Raw genomic sequence first — 20,986 nt, forward strand, 5'->3', positions numbered from 1 at the left:
GTCAGGGGATGCACCGCGTCGAAACGCGTTATAAACGCGGCGTACGCCATTGTATCGCGGCGTGCAGACGCCACTGGACATAGGAAGGGGTGTCGCACGGGTGGTAACGGTTCATCAATAACCGGCATTTCCAAGCTGACTGTCCGTTCTACGGTTCTACATCCTTTCCATAAAACTGGCAAGACCGTCTATCGGGCCATCGGCCAATTTATTAACCCCTCGCCGTGTCACCCTTCGCCTATTGGCACCCTTTCGTCGTCAGAGAAATTTATCGCAGGCGCAGTCTACGATCGCACACATCCTCGTTCTACATAGATTATGTTATAGATTATGTCTTTTCTAGATAAAATTCCGTAGCTCGGCTGCAAAAGGTACTTGTGTCATATTTTTGCAGAAACGAATTGAAACCGTTATTGAATTTTTAAAGAAAAGTATATTCTATGTGAAAAAAGAAAACGACAATTTCAGATTCTACCTTAGAAATAAACTTGATGAAATAAACTTTCTAGAAAAAATAGCAAAGTCAAAATAAAAAGATACGAATAGCATAAGCTTTAATTTTCTCTTCTGGTGTCAAAAAATAAATTAGAAAAGGAACAGTAGAATGTTCTGTGTCAGAAATTATTTGAACATGAACTTTTTAACGTATCTTCGAGCGCTAGTATCTCAAATTTATAGATATCGACGTTGGTATTTCTTGCGCCAGGTGGCAGAATTATTTCGAGAGAAATCGTTTAGTTGAAATTTCGGTAATTATTTAGAAAAGGGGACAAGGTAATACCATTATTCCTGACGTAGGGCGATCATGGTTCAAAACATAATTAATGGTTGAAAAGTTATAACCGAAAGAAAATGCTACTTGTTGCATTACTTCTTATTAGGATTGTGATACTAATGGTGATAAAGTATGGCAGATTAGATTACGTTAGATCGCGTGGGTGGTCCAAAATCCAATTTTTTACATACTATCACTGACATTTTAATTTAATTTTTAATTATCTTCTTTAATTAAGATATCTTGTTAGGTATGCACATTGTATTAATTATAGGTTAATTGAAATGGCTATTAAGAAGGCTGAATGGCGATTGTTGTTGAATAGATAATGTGGTCAAGGTTGCGTCGTAGTAATGGAATTCGTAGGCGGGTGAATTGAGTTTCTGGAACTGGGGTGGTTAATGGGAATATATAGTGGATACAAAGGCTAATTCTGTGCTTCTGTTTGGCTTGTGTTCTTGCTTGTTAATACCGCAAGTAGGAGGGCATTTGACGAATGCATTCCTGATTAAGTGGCAAAGAAGGGGTTGAGAATTAAGAATCGAAATATTATTCAATAAACTACAATCGATATGTTCAAACGATACATCTTAACAATTCCTCGCTGTATTAAAGAGATACTCCTATGCCGACAAATAAATGAACAAAGCAGGAGACAAAATAAAATTCGAGCGAAAGCTTCCGCTTTAAAATACATTCGCAGTGTGAAAATCATTTATCAAAATATAAAGCTCCTCGCAGTAAAAGATCGCGATCTCAAGAATTCCCGTGGCACTTCTCTTCTAATGGCAACAAAGAGGGGCAGAATCTCGATAACGCCACGATCGAGCAGTGCATTCGAGCTTTTCAAAGCTGTTAACGAACGAAAACGCGAATAATCGAGTCGATGACGCCGGCAATGCCTCGAAGTAACGTCCATAAATCACTGATGGCGTTTTCCGCTGGATAAAAAAAAAAAAATGTAGCCCGGAAACGAGACGAAACGAATTGAAAACCAGCCCCGATAGTGATCAATCAAATTGATATTTATTCTGGCTGTTTAATACGTTTAATATGACTTCCATCGACCGCGGCAAATGCACGGATGGTCGCAATGATTTCCAACCCCTCTGACGGTGCGTGAGGACTGAAATATGAACGTTGTGTTTCGCTCGATCGCTTCGAGATTTGTTTTCCAGCGAGAATGCCCCGAATCGATTGATTTTTTTTCACAGGCTCGAGAGAAGTTTTACTGTTGGGGTTAATTTTGAAAATTATTTCTCTTTTCGTTTTATTATCTTTAATAAGGAAGTTTCGAAACAGTTTTGAACTCTTCTTTGAAGAATTTCTTCTTTTATCAACTTCTCGATATGCCTGTTTTTCAAAGTAATGTCATTTTCTTTTTCTATATCGATCACTTAAATTAAATTTGCACGCTGACATTAGGCAATTTCTTAAGAACCTTCAAAAGTTATTGGATAGTTTAAAGACTGTTTTCAAGAATTGCAAAATATGATAAGACGACAGCCACATGTACAGTGAGAAAGAAGTTGATAACAAGAAAGAAACAGGTCTTCGTATCTTCGAAAATCATTCTCTGATTCTTCGCATGGAACATCATTTAATCTTCGTTTCCACCCATTTCTTAACGTCGATCGGTTCTCGAGAGAGCTTAAATGTTTGCGCGAGCCAGGAGGTTGCGTTTGCTCGAATTTCACATCGAATTTCTCGTCGCTCTCGAAACGGTGGGTCGGGATATTTCGAATCGACCGAAAGTTTCTCTTACGTATGTTTGGATTCGCCGGCAAATATAACCCTATATTAACCGTGCGATCGGAGAGTGCACGGTGCCCCGGGGGTGCTTTTGACGCTTTCGAGCTTCTCTGTCTCCCTGCCTGTCGCACGCGTTCGGCTCACGCTTTCTAATTTGCTCCACCACCTTCTCCGACTGATGAATATCGGCCTGAATTGTCGCCAACTGGACCGACGATCGATCGATTCGTAGAATCGTGGATGGAGAAACGCTTTTTCAGAAAATTATGTCGGGAAGATTGAGAATCTGAGAAGCGTAGCGAACGCCTCTCATTTGTTCGGCGAAGTTTAGCAAAGTTTGGTAATGTTTGATAAAGTTCGAATATCGATTATCGGAGTTCTTGGCGCAGGGTTACTTTCGTGAATTATTTTAAGAAGAGTGGAAATTCAGGTAATGTGTGTGTACGTGTACAGCGAGTATTCGGTGAAGTTTAGTTTCTTTTGAATAGTCGTCAATGTGACAAATAATTGGTTAGTAAAATGATAGATGAAGAATTGCTTCTTCCATCATATACAATAAAATGAAGCGCAGCGATTATGCGAATACTTGGATCATAATTTGAATATTAAATGACTAGTTAGGCACTCACTATTTGTAAAAAGTACTTAAATCGCTCAATTATGTTTCGCTCGCTAGAAAACGTTAAATATTTCAACAGGATTTCGTAGCACCCTAAAAGCGTTCGAAACGACGCAACATCTGACGCTGGAGGCGAATCTACCTGCAGCCATCGTTGTAGAAGGTTGGTTATCTTAATCCCCAACATTATCACCAACGAAATATTTCAGAAGAAAACGCTTACCATAAACTTACAGTCAACGTGTTAAATTCGAGTGAAAGACCAAATATTAATCACCTGTTTCGGTATTAAAACGAAACAATTTTTTAAAAACGATTCAATTATCGATTAGAACCTCTAACATATTTAACATCATCGAGAATAACAAGAGTAACAAAATGTGAATCTTTGGTACAAAAATTGTCTGAAATTCGACTAAATACTGAACTTGTTGTCTCGTCACTGCTACACACCCTCCTTGAACCTTCGCATTTATTTTAGCCTCGATGAACCCGCACTTTTTCAACATTGTTACGTCCAGCGACGCTCTACCTAGACCAGACCACACAACCAGGCTTACTGCGTACCCTCAATAGTCTTAAGAATCTACCATAAATCTCAGGAATTTTCTAGCTAAACTCCTTCAGACCCAACAAACATCTCTTTACTAAATCGTTTTCTAAAGGTTTATTGTTTACTACGGGAAAAAGTTAGTTATCTCACGCATGATGCTTCCCACTAGCAACTGTCTGTCTCGGGGGCGGATAGCACCCTTCCTCGCCCATCGACCTAGAAAACAAGTCAATTGACAGCGAAGTCTTTCCCTCACTCGGCCAACGAAAACTTGTCCTTAACAAATCGGCTCTTTTCGTGTCGTTAGACCCACCCACAGCAAGCATCCTCCGTAGCATCATCTTCACAGAAAGTCAGTGATCGTCTAAGCGTGCTACACATCTCTCTAGTGAAGAAGTTGTTTGAATAAACATTGATTTATATCTGTTAAATCAGTGTAAACTCATTTGAACCATCCCTATTATCGTAACAAAAATAAGGGGATCGATCAGTTCGTGGCGTCGATTATTTAATCGTAACGGGAATTTACGACTCTGGTTGACGTGCTATCTCGCGACCGCGTCTCTCCGCGAACGGTCAAAACAAACATCAAACTCCGACGAAGGCTTTCAACAAACTGTCTCCAAAATCTAACCTAACAAACGTCAACGATCCCATAGGAACGAAAGAAAAACAACAGAAAAAATAAACAAAATAATGAAACTAGATCGATGGTTCTTCGAGGTCGAAGAGGAGACGACGTTTTATCTACAACGCGAGAACAAATCGTCGTCGAAAACGGAATATTAAAAGCGTAAAGAGGTAGCGAACTTTCGACCGTTGCTAGGCTTATTTATACTGGACGAGGCTGTTTAACGCGGAACCGTTTTCCTTATTTTTACGCCCGGCCCCATTAAGAACTTCCACGCTTTTATACCGTGACGTCCAATTTTTTTACGACCACGCTTTCGCGTCTTTACGACCGCCAATATCTTTTTATCGTCGTGGTTCACGGTAGCGCCCTCCACGTTTCGGTTTCGAAGCACCGACCGTTTAAATCTTAATCACTGGCTTCAATTCCACAGCGGTTTGCCCCATTCACCGGTTTCTTGTTAGACGCCACCCTAAGATACTTCCGATGCACGTGGCTTGCTGATTTTGGCGAAATTTTATTTTTTTTTCTTTTATGTTATTTTATGAAATATGCTGCAATTGTAAAATATTTATCTCGGAGAGTTTGCCATTCTCTTCCATAATCTTGATCCGATTATTTATATGTATATCGTTTTATAAAACGTCAAACATTTTTATCGGGTTGCAAACATTTTTGCAATAAAAATTCTCATTTCTGTTATAAAAGTACGTTTCGATTCGATTAGTACAGGATTTTAATAAAAATAAAGGCAAAACAGAAACATTCTCTTACTACTCAATCGTATTATAAGTAAAGAAAGATTTACAATTATCTGTGGGAAAGTGAATAGCAGTGTAGCTTGAGAATCTTAGTTAAGTTTTACATGGAACAACTTTCAGAATAATGCGCGTATCAAAAGTCACTGCAAACTATGATTGATCTGTACTACCAGCCGCTGGGATGGACTGCAAGTGAAAACAGATCGTGCACTGTCAGACACGTTTCGCAATTGATATCACGTAGGAATTACGTCTCTAATTTTTCACATTGATCCAATTCTCTTGCACAATTGAACTAACATTATCAGTGAATTTTTGAACCAATGATCAGACTAAAATTAACGAAGCGCGAGTTTTGTTTTAGATACGTAGTATTAATAAAATTTAAAGGGAAAGAATTTTCTCTTGGGAAATATAAAGAATCAAAAACTTAGAAAATATCGACAATGTAAAGAGCGCAGAATTGTATGAAACTAGAAATGAAAAAAATCGAAAATTTCATACTTGAGAAATTCAGTCGATGATTTAGTAGATTCGGCAAATTTGTAATTTCCAAATTATAGTCGAATATATTTATAAAGACGGAAAAGCGAAGCAAGGGAGGGTGAGTTACGGTAAGATTACAAGGAGAAACGGGCGAAAATAGCAAGAGCAGAGAAAGTAACGGGGTGGAAAGGGAAGTCTGGCACGCAGCCAGACCCGGATCTCAATGGGAATCGTGTTACCTGTCTCATGCTACTTTGTAGCGCTACCCTAATCTCGCATCCGGTGTGATTTATCGGGCTGTGGCCTTACGGCGCGTGCCTTACGATCCCGCTGGATTTGTTCCTGCGGGTAATCGAGAATCGACCTAGAAGAACGTTCTAGGAATTGACGTTTCCAGGAGAACGATGTGTCAGAGCACAAAAATATTCGCAAATGCTGAATCGAGTGAGACAGGGTTGTTCGAAATGAACGAATTTCTCCACTTCGAGATTCGAATCTTTGTCTCGTTACTTTCTTCGTTTGAACAAAAGGTTTATCTGATCCAAGTGTCTATGATAATCGATTCTCATGGTGGCAAAATATTCGTAAACGAATCGAAGTGAACTGAACGAATTCGTGGTAAGTAGACGCAGAATTTGAGAGAATAACCTTCAACGTATCTTGCACTACTCAGCCAAAGCTTTTAATTATCAAAAAGTTGCTCTCAATTCACTTAACTTCCATCCAGTTCGCGAAAACACTTCCCAAACCAGCCATCAGAATCGGATCAAATGAAGTTCGATGAAAGAAAACAGCAAAAACAGCGAAGGAATAAGGAAGAGAGGTTTGAAGAATCGAGATTAAGAACGCGTTTAAAATTCAAAAGAGAATCGTTTCTACTTTCTAGGCGGTTTCGTCGATTAGCAAGCGAAATTAACAGAATACTACAAGATACTTGGCTGTACGGTACCGTGTGCTGGTAACGAAGCAAAATTAGCAAGGAAAGAAATATTTCAGCCACGCGAAAGAACCAAAATTAGATAAATGCGAGGACGGTTTTTCTTATGGAGAGCAGAATGGACATGCAGGCAAATCCCCTGGAATATTAATGAACGAATGCGTCCTTTTACTGCATGTAATTTTTGTCATTTTTAACGTTTCGCGAGCTTCGCGTTTCTTATGATACAGAATATGTGTTTGAATATTTTATAAAGGAAAGCAGAGAAAGGCGAAGCATTCGAGTCGATTCGACGGCGTGAAATAAAATTTTTAAGAGATTTCGATCTTTTAAATATTCCGCTAATGAAAATTTGTAAAAATAAACATATAAATCACAAAGAGTCGAGAACATTGCCAACGAAAAGAATTCCTTTAATCAGACTCGACGGGAATTCGAAATTTCGTAGTCAAACTGAAAAAATATCTGCAGTACGTCGGTCGAAAATTCCACGTTAAAATGCAGAATAAAAAATAGAAGGGAAAAAGATGTAATATGGAATCTTTTTGCAGGCTTTTACAGCGGACGGGAATAATTATTCCCCCCGTAGGCGAAACGGTCGTATCGAAGCTTATTAACGACCGTTTAATTACCGGCTGCGATAATTATATCTGGCCGCGTCGATTAAATTCGCTTAAGGGTACCTACATGGCCTGGGAATATCGCAAGGGTCCGATTGAAATTTCGCGAAAATGTTTACGCGAACGTAAAAAAGAGCCAGTCGAGTAATTACGTTTGTTATCAGTTTACAGGGTGAAAGTGCAGTATTGTTTGGTAAATTACATGTAGCTACTAATGAACGTACTGTTTCTCCGCTCTGGATATTTCCAAGGTTTGCTTCCTGCTTTATCCACGTTGATTTCATTCGATACAATCGATTGGTCGTGATTTGTCTATACAAACTATTCATGTCTGACGATAAGATTCTTTCATCAAATCGGTTGAGATATCGTGCAGAAATTGTCTACGGGTTTTTGGACTTTTAAATTTAGAATCCTGACAAGTGCGTAAATGGCTAATTTTAAATTTGGAAAAAAGCAGCGTAAAGGTTGCCGAAAATAAATTTAGCATCCAGAGAACGTTGAAAACATTCGACATTTCCACACGGAAAGAATTTTATTTTTGAAAGAAGATATTGCGAAAGCTCGGCTGTGAGAATTTTTCAATTCCGGCGCTAATAATTCTCATAGACCTAAAATAATAGAGGAAAGTACGTTGAAATGTACATTTCAGCAATCTCGGTGCAGTTTTATTTGAATAAACGACATTCCATATGCATAAACTTAATAAGTATTTCACGGGTAAACAGCGAACGAAGATAAAGGAAGGGGAAAGATTGGAAATTTGAACAAAAGAGACTTTTAGTGGGATAGCGAAGTTTTGAAATGAGATTTTTTAAATATTTTTTTAACTAAAACGAGCAAACGAAATTATGACAAAAAATTGCAAATTTCTGCTGGATGAGCTTTTAGTAGAATATTGTATATTTTTAGAACGGTTGGAAATTATTTTCGACGTAAAATGAGAATTTTTAATATCCTTTGCGATAAAGTGGCAAACGAGATGAAAATCGAAAATTTTTAGTAAAAGAAAATTCGTAATGGAATATTATGTTACGTTTCACGTTCTGTACGTATAAGGCAAATGAAAATCGAAGAAGATGAAAATACGATATTTCTAATAAAAGAATTTTCGCGAAAATATTTCGTAGCTGTGGAAAATTGAAAATTTAAAAATACGAAAGATTAATAATCTTTGCCTCCAGGGAAATGAAACGTTATTTCTCAAAATTTCCAATTCCAAACATTACCATATACATATGTACATTTTCCACATAAATTACAAATATCACACTTTTCTGTAATAAAATAATACAAACTAATATAGAATAAGAAACGAGTGTATGCTTCCTCGTTGGTTTATCGTTCCTAGTTATTTCACCTATGGATATTATCCGCTCGTTACATCGATATTACATCGTCTATTTTATGCTATAAAAAGAAAAAGAAGGAAAAAAGAAAAAATAAAAAGGCTGATAATAAAAGGAACAAGGACTAACGAAAGGCACCGCCTGGTGCTGGAAGCAATTTATCTAAACGGTCGCGAGGTCATTCGAAACGAAAGGCAAAGAGTCCATCCGGAATATTACTGGGCATTGGGCGCCATTGCGCTTTGATTCTTTTGTGCGTGGCTCGTGGGACCTCCGTCTTGAGTTATCGAGGCCACTGAGGGCAAAACGAAGCGAAGAAAAAAGAAGAATGCCCGAAGAATGGACGTACTTGGCGATCTACGGAATACACAGAGGCCAAGAGGAAAAGGAGGATGAGTTCCAGCTTTTTTTTCTTTTCGAGAGTCGCCATTTTCTGCACGGGAAATTTTCAATCGATGAGAACGGAGTCCGTACGACGCGAAAAATGTTAATGAATATAAGCTTACTCGAGATTCTTAAATTCGGTCTGCTGGATTCGATCGTTTGAATTACACTTCGAGCAATCAATTTCGACGAAAACTTTGTGAAATTTTGTAAAGTATGTATCTTTGATAATCTTAATGACAATCAATCCTGACGCGGATATATTGAAATTAATAAGTATCGTTTATTTGTCAACGCGTCAATTATTATAATAAGCAATTAGAAAATATAAATAGGTAATTATGGATTGTATCGATAATCGAATTAACATAAGTATCGATAATTATCAATTTTGAAAGGTAAAATGTGCATAATATAGGAAAATAGACTCCAAATTGTAGTTTTATCAGTAACGACGATAATAAATAATTTCGAACGCAAAAATACAGAACGTCATTGATTTCGATAGTAATTAACCTGAATGGCAAATTATACGAGATAATATATTAGAAGAACGCAGAAAATAATTAAACGTAAAGCGTATTTTAAGCGTATCTCCGAAGAAATAATTGGAATGATAAAGCGTAGAATCTAGGATAGTTAAAAATACGTAATAGTAAAAAATACGTAAGATCTGCTTTCATCAGTGTCGTAATTTAAATAATTTAAATAATAAACAAGTTTATTATCAACAAAAATAACAATCGCAGATAATAAATTTATTGAAATAAAATTTCATATCCGAATCTGTATCCAGAATCCATAACTATCTTTTTATCTTCGCTAAATCTCTTACTAAAAGGTAAAGTTCTCCCTACGTTCGAATTTTCCTCATTTTCTATGTCTTCCCGATCCTTCGAAATCATTTATTACGACATCTATTCCGGCATCGAAAAGAGACTTCTATTTTTAAGAATATTTTAACAAATTACAGAAAGACTTAAATTAACATTTGACAACCGAAAAGAAATATAATACTCTGCATTTATCTTTCTCGAAAATGTTGATAACCTGACATTCTGATCCGATTGCGGTGGCCACTGGCGAAAATACCAGGTGTCACGAGATTATTGGTGAACGAAGAAAGAAAAGCAGGTCGAAATAGAAGCGGCGGAAAGGCCAGTGAAATCAGGTTGCCACCGAATTAAGCGACGTCCCGGGGTTCGGAAAATAGACGACCCGATACGTGTTCCTTTAATAAAACTTATCAGAGATCGATTTATCATCGTTCGAAAGCACCGGTTAGATACGTTTGCGGCTTTAACTAGCACTTTCCTTGGATTTTTCATGGGTTTCGCTTCTCCACTCTTCTCCTTCCATATCTTTTTCAACTAACATTAATCAGTAACTTGTAATTATTTCTACACTAATTTACGCTATATACGCGATGTATTATTTCATCAATACATAATTACATCAGAAACTAAGCGACCTTCCTGTATTCTTTACATTTATACTTATATCCATCGAGCTTATATCTATCTATATTTACCTGTATCTTTACATTAAGTTCATACGAACGACCATGAACTTTTGATCACACAATTAAAAAATTCAGTGTGTCGTCAAACTTCAGAATATACCGAAAACCAGAATAGTAAAAGCCAGATTTCATGGATCAATCGTTAGCCGCGATTCGCAATCTCCTCTCTCCGACGGTACAATTGTTTTCGAATTTTCGCCATCCAACAGCGGAATGTCATATCAGAAAATCCGGAATGAAAATGGGAAAGGGACGGACCAATCGACCATGGGGACTTCTGAAACCTGGCCGAAACTTCTGCTTGGCATGTCTGATATATTTCATGCTGGAATGTTTCTCTGCGAATGCACCGGAACGCACACCGCGATTTCCGGGATGCCATCATCAACCCCCGACCGCTATTCTCGTGCGAATAATCACCATCTCTCGATTTTACGGTTCGAACCACTTTTCCATTCGCTTTACCCTCGTCGTGCATGGAAAACACTGTTAATTAACTATCGAGGTTGGTCGGAACGATAGATTTTTCAATAGCACTAGATCGTGGATGAAACGTGAAAAGCGAATGCTTCTGTAGAATCGTGGAGATGTTGGCTTATCGCTGTAAGCAGATTGTATTGAATTCTCTTGAATTTATTGCGGTAGGAACGAATAAAAAATTGCAAGAGTTTTGAAGAAAATATGATATCAGAAGACAATAGCGAAAATAGGATGTTTTATATACAAAATAGATATCTTTAGCAGATATAACCTAATTATTCGTATAAAATATTGTTTTTAGTATAAACTAACGTCAATATTCAAGTACCGATCAGCTTTCTATGTACAAAATCTGTTTCGGTATAACGCAGTACCAACGCGATTTCGAGTACCAACTTTTTTTAATTAAAAAATCCTCTTCGGTATAAGCAAAGTCAATTTTCGAATACCAACCGACATTTCACTGGAAAAATCCACTGAAATGAAAAGAATGAGAAAAGAATGGACGCCAACCAATTTTGCACGAACTCGCGCCAGAAGCCTCGTTCGCGAGAATATCTACGAACATGCCTCGATTCATCAAGTAAATAAGAAACTGGCGAGACTCCTCGAGAGCGGAGAACGAGGAAACTTCTCTTTCGAAAGGTTTGCGTCATCTTTCCGAGATTCGATCGAGAAGAAAAGCTACGAACAATCGACTGTCGACGAGGCAAAGGTGATCGAAGCACGGGGATAACAACGCGGCGGAAGATAAGGTTGCACTTTTGAAATTAGCTCGCCAGGCCGGAAACGACTTTTCTTCGACGAGGCAAGAAAGAAACAGGGTCTCTGGCCGTCGTTGCCGGGGCTTCCGTCGAGCTTAATCGAGAAAATGGCTGAACCGTGGCGCAGTGAAAAGAGGGATAGGCGCGTGATCTCGCGAGATCGGAAGCCATTTATGGTCCCTGATCGACTTAGAATCGTCGACTGCGTGTAATCTGCTTAGACGATGCTATTCTCCGACGTAATTACCGATAGATCGCCTTCTTCATCCCTTACCCGTTGAGGAAATTGCGATTTTCACGGAGCTCCTTCATCGTACATATTCCAAGATCATTTTTAGCTCTTAACGGTCCACCAACTCGCTCATTCTCCAACAAATTACACCTTTCTAATATTAAAATTCTCTTTACTCGCCAAAACGAGGAAAAAGCGTGTACGTTTAAATACGACAGGACAGAAATCTAAATAAAACTCGCCAAATATCCCCAATCATCGATACTTAATCCGAAACCGTATCACAAAGGAAGCCGATTTCACAGTCATTCGCCTGTTAACAACCTTCACGCCCTTAGACTAACGAAACATCAAAAACTTGGAGAGAAAAAAACTTCAACGCCCTCGAGCGAGCACCGTCTCGGGGGTCGTCAGCCGAGTTTTTCATCAAAGGAAGAAAGGCCATGACAAAAGAGAGAAGAAAATGACGAAGGTGGAGAAGGAGAAGAAGAAGCAAGCCTGAGGGAGTACTAGAAAAAAAATAATGTACGGTAATTGACTCCGGTCTAACACCTTTAACGAGACTTACGCGTGAACCCTTTCATTCGATGGGGTGAAATCCACGCGAATGAGTGACGCAGCATCGTGACCATTTGTGGATAATGGGACGGAACGAGGCGGAAAATGGCACATCAAAAAGAAACTGGGACAAAGGAGACCAGCCGGTTGTCCACCTAATAAAGCAAAGTGGCTAACGATACCCAAGATGTTAGGGCTGATTTTCATCAGGTGTCCCTTCAGACGCCATTTATCTTTTATTATATTTTGCGAAGAAGCTGCTTTTTCACAATTCTGCTATTTTTAGCTAAATTAATCCTTTCACCGAAGATTTCAGACTTTTGCAGACTAACGTTCATATTCAGAAAATAACACACAGTAACAGTCTGGCAAGTATATCGTAGAGTGATACGATATCGGTGTTTGGCATCGATAGTGGCACGAATCTAAAAAGTTCCTGCTTTTATCGAATAGAACATTATCGCGCTATTCTTATTACGCAAAACAGTATATTTGTAATTCGATCGGTTTCGCGTCGCAAAATTATTATTTATACCGCTATCAACCTGGTCTTAGTTTTACGACACTGACTTCGGTTGTTTCGTGACGCTACAAGTGGAAGGTTCTACCGCTGTCGCGAATATCGGCGTATCTTTCGTTAAATCAACGTTACAATGTCGTTGAAACGATTCGCGAAGATGTCTTTGTAAATTTTAAAAAATCTCTCGCGTAAAATTTACATATTTTTGGATGAAACGAATCCTTAGATAAAGATGAAAGGTTAGATAGAAAAAGAATTTAGTCCAACTACGTGCCACGTAGGAAAGAAGTTCGTATACAGTTGACATGTATCTGGATGATTTTCGCGAGAACGATGACGAAGCGGATCGTTAACTGCAAAGGAGAGACAGACGAGAACAACGGGGGATTCGGTGACAAAGCCGGCCGCGTTCTTCGCTTTTACTTTGAAAACATACACGTTCTACTTTCCGACGCTCTATACGTTCGCCGCCGTTTCATAGCATCGCCGAAAAAGAGCGCGAAATTGTTAGCGGCCCACGAATATTCACAAAATTGCCAACGACAGCTAAATAATTAGTACTTTAATTAACACTTTTAGGTCTTCTGGCGAAGCTGCTATCCTAATCAAATATTCTTCCTATGTATAAAATGCCGTTAAATCGTAATTTTATCTATCGTAATTTTATCGAGATTATCGTTAAAAATGTGATACAAATTAATCCCACAGTCTCTAAAAATTTCTAGAAGATAAGACGGTCAATTTTTACAAAATTTCTACATTCTACGTGCTATTATTATAAAAAGATTTATAATAAATTAATTTATTCTTGGGAAATAAATCGCGTCGTAGAAAGAAACTTGGATTTCTAACATTATTATAAGCAATAGGTATAAAATGCACGTCGACTAACCGCAACCAAGTAAAATATTGCGAATTGTCGTAACACCTAATTGTCGTCATACCTAGGGAAGGCCTTGTGCAATCCATTTCAACTTAACGTAGCAAATATCAGTAACAAAAGACAAGAATCGAAATCTTTGAACCATCCCGTGGCTGACAAACTCTTGCCCCTTTTTTCCCTCCACTTTTTCCAGTCATGCAGCCGAATGATTAACGAGGGTTGCAAGTTTTGATGCACCCGGTGCACGTGCATCATCCACAGAGCTTACGAGCGGCTCACACAGCTGCCTCTATTCGCCTAAACTTCCGACATTTTTTCGCTCCTCTCACGTCACGCCTGACTGACAATAATAAATATTTCCCTCTGCCACCCTTTACCCTCGTCGACATCGCCAAGTTTTCCTTTTTTCACTCTCGGTCACCAGGGAAAACGTATTTTTTTTTTTCAACAAGGTTGATACGAACGATACACTAAATCAGACAAAACGGCGATTTTTTACAGGGATTTTACGATATTTAACCGCATCGTGATACGAAGAACATCTATTTTTATTAAATTTACACAGTTTGTTTAAGAAATTGTATGGTTTGATAAAAAAAAAAAACTGTGTTTTCTTTCGACTCGTTGCCATTTCTACGATCGTTCGAATTTTTGCAAAATCCTATGCTATACTTTACCTCGTAGATTTCAGTTTATGAACCGAAAAGAATTTTCTACTTTAAACTTTTCAATTTTCGCAGGGAGATGTGTTCTACCAGAAGAAACATAATATCGACATTTTGGAATATTTTTTCTAGAAACATTGGAGGCAAAGCTGGAAACTGAACTAATACTAAATCGAAAAAATCTGGACATTTTGTCTTATAATCGTTTACGAAAGAAATTCTCAAACTACATACACCTATTTTCAGGATCTGAAAATCGTTTTATCGTAACCTTCGATGCATCGTGTCATCTTTACACATAACATTTTATTCTTCTATTAACGGAACAGTTTATTATTTCATCAATTTTATTTTACTTTTCCTTAACTTCGTCAAAGATGGCCGCATAATTAATGTTGCTTTGCGACCAACAGGTGTGTCCGATTAATTTCCCTCGACCCGAGGCACAATTTATTATCACCTTTTTGCGGCTAACGTGACATAGGATGAATATTTCACCGTGCATTCCCATACCCCGTTAAGTATTTCATTTCAATTTCTGATCATTTTTTCCAGCTACGATTCTGAAAGTGTAAAAGTGGAAATTGGTTATCGTCGAAGCTGGAATATGACTGACGGAGTGATATTTTTGCAAAGCTGTCATAGTTCGAAATTTCCACAGCAGGACAGTGAAAAATAGATACGATTTTTTGACAGAGACATGGAACGATTGGTTAATCCTGTCAGGTGTATTTTCAGCGCAGAAGGGTACAATTTTTGAACGTGTTTTCGTTTGAACGAATGAACCTCGTTTAATGATTGGAGCTTAACTATCCTCTTCGAGAACAAATTTTTCCATTCGGAGTTAAAAATCAAATTTTTATTCAAATTCTTTATTCTACTCCACCCTTACCTTCTAATTAAATTATTTTATTTCTTCGTAACAGTATCGCGAGTTTATTTTAATTCCGGACGAACTAGGTCATTCGTGCTGACGATTACGAAGATGGTGCAGGTCTAAAACTTGTTTGAAAGTTGGATTTTTCATTTACTTTATGTTCCATCGATCTATATCGCAGCGAAGATAATATACAAAAAATTTTGCATGAAAAATATTTGGCTTAAGTCACTTTCATAGTTGCTGGCACGTTTCAATTTTATATTTTGATCGATTTATCTGTTTCCCAAAGAATTTTTTGTTCCCCAACTTCGACAATATTACTTTTTCGCGAAGCTACACGTTTCCCTCTTCCTTCCATTCGGAGAACAGAAAACCAGCCTACATCTAACGGAAATTCGGACGCACAGGTGTATTTGAAACCGGAGCAGAGAGATGCCAGGTCCTCTGACCTACTCGATCTTTCGCTTCCCAACAGAAATTTTTCGCCGAAAGGACGAAAAATTCATCAAAGCTATAGGATCGCTTTTCCCTCGAAATACGTTATTTTTCAACTTGTTTTTATCCTGACCTGGCTCAATTATTCCAACAACATGGTATGCCTTTGCCCTTGTCCAACATCCATCCGCGATTTGTAATGTTCGAAGATGGAACAAGCGATTTCTGAATAGAGATCGTATCTCTCCTGTGCTCCATCTTGTAAATATATTTCTACTTTTTACGCTTTTAGAAAAAGACCTGGCGATTTATCGAATAAAAAAGAGATATCATTGTACAAACGAGTTTTAACGTCGCTACATCGTATTCCCTAATTGTTTTCTCTCTTCGAGTTACTTTCACCTACGAACGCAATTTCTTGAGGTTTTAAAAATATCCACGTATTTTTTTAACGATTGAAAAAACAAATTTAGGACAGTAAACTCAAAAGAATAAGAATGATCGAACTGTTCGACGAATTCGAGATGCTTGAGATATTTCGCTCGAAAAATTTAAGTTTAATAATTAATTTCTGTTGCCACTTACCTTCTTGGCGTCATTGTTGTTGTCGGCCGCGTGATGTGGTTGTGGACTCATTGCAGCACCATTGCTAACTGCTCCGCTTTGCGACAGAAGCTCGTCGCTACCCCTCTGCAACAATAAGAGAGACCAACAAACGTCAATATACGAACGAAAACCGTTTCAACGTAAATTCAAACTATTTTCACGACATAGTTCAATAAATATTCGTTTCCTAACACTACCCTAATACACTAAGTTCAAAATTCTTCCGCTTTTAAAAAATGAACCTTTCCATCCCAAATTCAAATTCAGACCACTTCCAAATACAGTCAAACAAGACTTGCTCCTAAATGATCTACGTCCGACTAAAACTCTCTATTGAAAATCCATGACGGAAAACCTTTCATCTTTAATCCCAATTCAGATCGCTTTAACGACACGGTCGAACTAAAAATTTTGGTGTCCACCGTGACGGACAACGCGTTGAGTCTAACTCGGTGCGCTTCTCGTACCGCAATCGGCAAAAAATTCGCTTGCCAATCGCATGAACACCGAGAATCAAGACCCCAGCAAAGCCCTCTCTCTTCAAATCCAAAACCACTCCAATCCCCTTCTCTATTCCCAACCTAACCTTAAACCTCTCTGGCAAGAAACCAGCCAGCTTGCCGCTTATACGAGTCCCCAGGTGTATTATTAAAATCCTTCCAACTCCGTAAACACGTTTAACCGGCGATTCTCCGCGGTAACAGGATCAAGAGTCTCAGTCCCTGAGTCTAATTCCTCGAGCTGATCCCTCAAAGGAAACGCGACGATAAACGGGATACTCGCGTGTGCTCGATCGCGAGACCTACGATCCGATCGCTGGAGGCTCACAAACCAAGGAAACCTCATGGTGGATGCCCTGGATGGAAGTATGGCGACCTTTCAACGAGGAAAATACGCAGCTACAGCTTCGAGATAATTCATAAGCTCGAGAGAGAGAGAGAGAGAGTGAGAGAGAGAGAGAGAGAGAGAGAACAGGTCTGCCAGTCACCAGCTTTGGAGAGACAGAATGCTAGATCAAAGAGTCCCGCAGGATCACGCTTGCGAGCGGGTAAGAAAAGACGCGACTCCATGGATCTGAGAGTTGAAAACCCTTTGACGAATATTTATGGAAATCCTTCTTCTGGTCTTTAGTCGATAAGATGCGCTGGTGGTTGCATAGATGGAGATCTCTCGGCTCTTGTCTTGCCACAGCGAACTTCTTTCAGAACAGTAGACAATCGATATACACTAGAGTTACTTTAGAACTTAAAAGCGTCGAGATGACCAATTTGTAACTTTGTACGGATATTCTATAGATTTACAGCGACGCATTCTGGAGGCGTTGAATGATCTTTTATAAAATATATGCAAAGCTTTATATACTTTTTCATATAACTTCCATTTTCGTTGAACGAAGTGCAATGGGCAAAATGTTTATACAATGATAAAGTGTTTGGAGATATTTAAATTTTAATTGTATGCTTTTGTGGTTATGTGTTATCAAGTTTACTTTTAGTTTTATTTTATGTTCGTGAACGATGTAAAACCAGGTCCAATTTCTAGGTCATCAGGAGGAAATAAATAAATTCGTATACCTTTCATTTCAGTTTCTTTGATACAATTTTACGCTTAATTTTAGTCGTCGGTAGTTCTAACGTTGATCTCATGTATTTTTATGTATTTTTCGTACACATGAAAATTGATTCCTGCAACATTGCTAAAGTTAGATTTAACGAAGTGTAAATCACTTTAGAAACGAGTTCTTCGATCCTCCTTCGGTAAACGCAAGAGAGCGATTTTTTTCAATTTTAGTAATTTCGCTTCTGTCTTGTAATTTCCTAAAAGTTCATGCAATCCGTTCGCCATTCACTGAACCACGAAGCCCATCAAAGATCTCGATCCGGTCCGCGGATGAGTGGAGAGAATTGAAAGACGAGAATCGGGAAACCTCTCTTCCGAAGATTCCATAATCCATAGATTCGCGGGAAGTAAATAATAGAGTAGGTCCGGTGGTGGTTTGGTTGCGCCGGATATCAGCCAAAGGATGAAGCTACCGCCGTATATCCGGCGAATATATGAAACTCTCCTTCCTTCGTTTCTCCGCGTCGTAAGAGACTCTTAAAGAAGAGTTTTCCTTCTTCCACAGAGTCGGCTATGTTGTTGTATAATTGTATTTTATTTCTACTACAATTGATGTCGTCTTCTTCCTTACAAACCCCTCGACCACAGGAGAGAAAATCCTTTCAAATAGTCCATTTGTCAGAAATCTTATTTCAGTAAAATTATCACAAGTTAGTAGACGAAACGATAACTACGAAACAAACGGAACTACCTAAACCGTCTCTTCTCCATAATTATTATAATAAATCATTATAAGAAGAAGGGTTTTTCGTTACAGAAAATGCTTTCTGAGCAACCTCGATCACACCTTGGTCTATTCAAACCACTCGGAACCCTCGCAAACGACCACAGACCTTCAGAAAATACAAGCTTGAACGCCTCTATTCTTGGTTACATAACGTACACGTGCAGACAAAAACCGAAAATCAATGATCGTGTAAGGCCTCCGTTCGTCGAACCACTTCAAACAAGTCGAAAATCTCAAGAAACCAAATTCAAACGTCACTATCCTCGATGAAACAAGGCACACGCGTACTGAAATACGAAGAATTTGCTCGCAATTTCTCGGACGCTTAAAGTCTGGATCTCACGTGTCCGACGAGGCGCATAAAATCGTCTCACGATCGTCTGGCCAGCTGTCTGCAGTCCCTTCGGAGGGTCTTCGCCGGTTGACAAAGCAATTTCACGACCGAGCTGCAACGCGATCCGATGAGTTTCCTCACAACCCACCTCTCTCTCTCTCTCTCTTTCTCTCTTGCTCTTTCTCACCCCTGCGGTTATTTGCTGGAGGATTCGCGCGACTCGCATTAATTGCAGGGCAAACACGCGGTGCGCTCCGCTTGCTTGACAATTTGCTCGACGACATAGCTAACTGGGCCACGTTTCCGGCCCGTTACGAGTTAAGTTAGGGTGGACAATGGATCCTCTCTCTGACAGCCATGTTGGTCGTTGCGGGTTAATTGGTCTTTTTGGTACTTTCCGGAGATTTGTTTGACTAGCTCACTTTGGGATAATAAGAATGTTTTTGTGGAGATGTTTTGGATCCGTGTAATGTCGTTGAAATTTTGGAAGCCTCTTTTGTTTTAGAATTTTTATAATTTTGTTTTATTTGTGACATTTCAGGGTTATTATTTCGCTTTTGTAATTTTAGGAATTTATTTCAGGAATGTATTTATCGCGTGATGTTTTTTTTGGATATACATAAAATTGAATATTAACGATAAAGTGATATTGTTGCGTTCAATTGTTTCGTTGAACTATGAACATAGAAGACAGAAGCTGTTGGTTAATGCAAATATAATGAAAATTCAAAGTTCAAAATATGAGCTAGCAAAACTCGATATACGCTTTCAAGCTTCCACGATCTAATCATTATCAAAAACAAAGAAGCTTAATTTCCGACATCGATCTCAAATTCGAAACTTCAAACCGCAGAACCAAAATCTATCCTCCCGCGCTCCGCAAGATTCAAAACCAGAGTCCCGAACTACAAAATCAAAACCGAAATATCCTTCGATCGACGGGAAATCTCTTTCAACGAACTACGGACTTCACCAAATCTTTTCAAATTACGTCAAACGTCTCCTAATATAAGCAATTCCGCGACAATTTCGCAAAGTCCACCAAAAATAGAACTTTTTATGGAATTAACAAAGAAACATCTATCGAATTCGATGAAAATCCCGTAAAACTTGCCCCTAAAATCGCGACAAGATGATGGATCGTGCCAGACGATCGAACTACCCTCGTGAAAGTGAGTTTTCACGCGAAATCTTTCGAAGAGGCTGTCGAGGATGAGCGTGGCTACACTTTGAGCCGGTGAAATAATATTAGCTCGAGATAGTCCTCGCGATAAGACGCTGCAACACAGAGCCGGTTATCGTTTTTCAAGATGGATGGCTCTGGTACCGCGTCACCGGGATTCGTGTATCGTTCCGGCAGACGCGTATAGGTACCTGAAAGGATCTTTCGTGTCTGGAATTCTTTGGAAAATTGCGTAGGGATAAGCTAGTTGTACTTGGAATATCGCCCTTCTTTTCTTTTTTTCGGGGGTTTTGGGGATTTCGTCGTGGCGATAGTGAAAGAAGACGCAAATTCTTTTCTGAAATAATAATAATAATAATAAAAAAAATTAACAAATTTGATACAATCACTGCGAACGTTCAGAATAAAAAAATACCCTTCTCGGAATAGAAAAAGACTTGGAGCAAAACTTCCAATTTTCTGACCTATTTGATACATCAGGACCATCAACTACAATACATAAATCACGTTGAAGCATATCAAGCATATGGTTCACGACACGCTATGTGAAAATACAGTTACGTTATGGTCGGAAGGTCAACAATCAAGCTATCGAAGAAACGGACAGGAAGGGTTGTTCCTACCCTCCGGCACAAATGGATCGTGATTCAAGTCTAGCTTGACCAGCAGGCTGCCAGAATCAAGAGTAGATCATTTCGTGTTACTACGAC

This window comes from Bombus bifarius, unplaced genomic scaffold (genome assembly GCF_011952205.1).
Source record: "Bombus bifarius isolate JDL3187 unplaced genomic scaffold, Bbif_JDL3187 scf7180000009755, whole genome shotgun sequence".
Classification (NCBI taxonomy): domain Eukaryota; kingdom Metazoa; phylum Arthropoda; class Insecta; order Hymenoptera; family Apidae; genus Bombus; species Bombus bifarius.